The sequence below is a fragment of the Otolemur garnettii genome, unplaced genomic scaffold, assembly GCF_000181295.1.
Source record: "Otolemur garnettii isolate 467f Iridium unplaced genomic scaffold, OtoGar3 scaffold00023, whole genome shotgun sequence".
NCBI lineage: Eukaryota > Metazoa > Chordata > Mammalia > Primates > Galagidae > Otolemur > Otolemur garnettii.
In genome coordinates, this window is record NW_003852418.1 from 11579362 (window position 1) to 11583157 (window position 3796).

General features: G+C 51.4%; 1 protein-coding gene across 1 annotated transcript in view; it reads right to left on the bottom strand.

Moving 5' to 3' along the window:
• Positions 1-3796, bottom strand: part of LOC100952169 (transmembrane protein 189) — a 30183-nt gene that overhangs the window by 16059 nt on the left and 10328 nt on the right. The window lies entirely within an intron of this gene.

Consider the following 3796-nt stretch of genomic DNA (forward strand, 5'->3'; position numbering starts at 1 on the left):
AAAAAAAAAAAAAAAAAAAAAAAAAAAAAAAAGAGGAACCTGTGTGTAGGGGGGTATATGAGAACTCTCTGTACCATCTGATCAATTTTTCTGCAAATTTAGAATTGTTCTAAAAAAATTAAGCCTATCTTTATAAAGTACATTATCTCCCTTCATGCCACAGTGACAGGCCCCACCACATTTCACCTTTTGGAAGAGGGTCAGGCCAGCATGGGGTCACACAGTGGCAGGGGCCAGTTAGGGCTGCTAGTGAGTAGCTAGAGACCATGGTTAGGGCCAGCAGGGAGATTCAGCTTAGGCGGCTGAGCCTTGGTGGCCAGGTCTGGGGAGTGGAGATGTTAATAGCACCTGCTTCCCTTAACCAGAAGTGAATAAAATGGGTTGCAGCAGGTGATGTGCTTAGCAGGCCCCTAGGACTCAGTGAGGACACCCCACTTGCAGCTGTCCTTAGTCACCTAAGTATTATACCCCTCCCTCAGCCTCAGTCTTGCCATCTGTCAAATGAGCAGCACCTGGCCTTTTTAGGCTACTGAGTGAGTGGGAAGGGATATGTGCTTTGTACAGATATCAGGAATTATTTTGGGAGAGGAGGTTCCATGACCTCTAGGCCTCTGCTGGTGGCTGTTCCAGCACTGGCTGCCTGAGGCCCCTTTAATGGGAACAGTGGTGGCAGACAGGCACACAGAAGCCTCTTTGTCCCAGCTCTGGGGGTGGCTGGCAGCTGGCTCTCCCTGGGGGCAGCTTCGGCCTACTTACTGCCCCTCCCTGCATAGCACTGGGCTGAGGAAGGGGCTGGGGGTGACTCACTCCAAGCTATCCTGACTCATTAAGTGACTTTGAGGCCTGAGCCAGGGCCTCAAAGGTCCTCAAAGCTGGGTCCCCACAGGTCACCCAGCTGGAACTTTTCTACCCTGCCCACCTCAAGGGCCTGGTGTGGAGATGGAGAGTGGCTGACAGATGCAAGTGAACATGACTGAGGGCAAGTCCCCAGCCTTTTCTGCTCACTGTCTGCCCTGGGTCCAAATCCTGTCTCTGCCACCCTCGACCTCAGAATCAAATCCAAACTGTCCACTTCCACCTACCAAGTAGGCTATGACCTGAGGCCGCAGGACCCTCTGACCTTGAAACTGATCTCTGTACTCACTGTGCACATGTTCACCCATTCATTCATGACACTGTCCTTGTCAAGGTCCCTAATGACCTCCATGTGGCCAAATCTGGCAGTCCTTTTGCTGCCCCATCTTGCTAGTCTGCTCCATGGCTGATCCCCAGTCTTCTGGAAACCACAGTCTCCTCCTGGCCCCAGAAGCTATCCCTGGTCCTCCTCCTACTTCTCAGCTTGCTTCTGCCCCTGGGGTGCCCCAACAGCCTCTGATAGATGACATCTGGACTTTTCACTTCCTGTTAGATCCCCTTTCTGGGTGCTCTAGCAGGCATCTTGGGCTTCTACCCTGGCCAGCTCTTCTGCTCTCTCCCCAGCTCTGTCAAGAATGACCTCACCCTTTTCATCACTCAGACATAAACCTGAAAGTTGCCACTGACTCCTCCCTCTTTTGCCTCCATGGCCCACCTGGAAGCTCATTCTGGCAGCTCACCCTTCATGGCTTGTCTGCAACTGGACAGCTCATTGCTACCCCCACTGACCTACCCGGGTCTGGGCCACCACCTCAATGCAACTGGGCCCCTGCGGGCACCTCCTCCTGAGCCTCCCCAACCTGGCCACCCTCCCTGTAACATCAGCCTGTAGAATAAAACCACATGTCCACAGCCCTTGGGCCCTAAACCATCTGCCCCCACTGCCTCTGAGCTGCTGCCAACCCCTTTTATTTTGATTAATTTTCTCCAGCCACACTGACCTCTCTATTCCCCAAACACATGTGGCAGATGGCAGCCTCAGGGCCTTTGCACTTCCTGTTTCCTCTGCCCAGAATGCCCTCCCAGCCCCCGCAAGATATCTGTACAGGCCCCTTGCCCATCTCCTTTAGGTCTCTACACAAACGTCATCTTTTTGGAGAGGGCTTCCTTGCCTATTCTCTTATCTTGATTTTAATTCCCAGAGGTGAGTTATGTGTGTCTGTGTTTACTAACTTGACACCTTTTTGTGCTTCTGTCTTCCCTGATTTCCAGGGCCTGCCTGGGACACTGGAATTCTAGGGAGACAGTGAGGAATGGGGGCAGGCTCTGCAGGCTGGCACAGTGCCCTTACCACTTGTGTGTTAACACCCAAATCAGAGCGGCTATTCAATCGATCAGGGATTATGTAAACATTACTATCGGGGATCGTCTGCTCTTATCAGTCCAGGGGCAAAGGTGCATGACGGGGAGCTGGCGCCACATTTGGTGGCTTGGCAGCTAGAGATGTACTGGGTCATGGCTGGAAGCTCAGGTCTCAACCAGGGAAGACAGGTAGTGACCCACACTGAATGCCCACCCTCCCAGCTTGCATAGCACACACCCGGGCTCTGATCTTCCTGATCCTTTGCCCAAGCTGGGCCTGCTGGCTAGAACCCCTTCCTCTCCTGATGCTAACTATACAGCTCCTAGAGGCGGAGTATGTGATCTGAGTACAGGTAGGTCTGGAGTTTTGATCCCAGACTCTGCTGCTGCTGGGGTGTTGACCAACAGGACAGTCACTTGGTGTCTCAGAGAATAGTGATTGGAACCTCCTCACTAGGTCGTCACAAAGAGTGAAGCGAGCCCAGCATGGGGCTTGGCTCATAGTAGGTGCTCAAAAAACATTCATTGTTTAAAAGACTAGTGAGGCTGAGGTGGAAGTCTTGGTCAGTGGTCTGGTGGGCATGGGGTATGCCCAGCTCCTGTAGGCAGGGCCCGGGCTCCCCAGCACTGCACAGGTTAAACTCTCTCCCCTCCAGCAGGTCCAGCACCCCCAGAACATGCCCAATCCCACCCCAGGCCTAAATGGCTCAATTAGCTGGCCTGAGCAGAGGTGGCCAGAATACTCTTTAATGAGGTTGTAGAAGCTAAACCTTTAGGGAGGACCATAAGGGACCAAGGGCACAGCTGTACCCTCAGCCTGGGAGCCCAGGACAGGGAGGGGATGAGTGCCCAAGTTAGAAGAAGGAGTGGTGGGTAGAGAAGGAAACCAAGTCATCTGGGGCCTAGGGTAGAGACGCTGTCTTAAGAACTATGTTGTACTTCAGGCTTGAGACATATGATTCTAACCCTTCTTCTGACCCTTAGTTTTCTCATCTAGAAAAGGAGGACAACCTTAGTATCTACCTCCCAGGCTGTGATGGATAAGGAATGACCTAGGAAAACACTCAGGAGATAGGAATAAATTGCACTTTTCTCATTCATTCATTCATTCACTGATTCAATAAATACTGAGCACTGGCTTGTGAATGAAACAGATAAAAAAATCTCTGCCCTCAGGGAGCAGACATTTGAATGGGGGAGATAAATGATAAATAAATAAAGATATACACTATGTAACAGTGACAGGGGTAGAGGGATAGCATGTGATGAGGCTGCTTTTTTTTTTTTTTTTTTGAGGCAGAGTCTCACTTTGTCACCCTGGGTAGAGTGCCATGGCATCATAGCTCATGGCAACCTCAAACTCCTGGGCTCAAGTGATCCTCTTGCCTCACCCTCCCAAGTAGCTGGGACTATAGGTGTCTGCCACAACACCTGGCTATTTTTTTAGAGATGGGGTCTTCCTCTGGCTCAGGCTAGTCTCAAACTCATGAGCTTAAGCAAGCCACCTGCCTCGGCCTCCCTGAGTGCTGGATTACAGGCATGAGCCACTGTGCCTGGCTAGGCTGCTATTTTTTTTTTT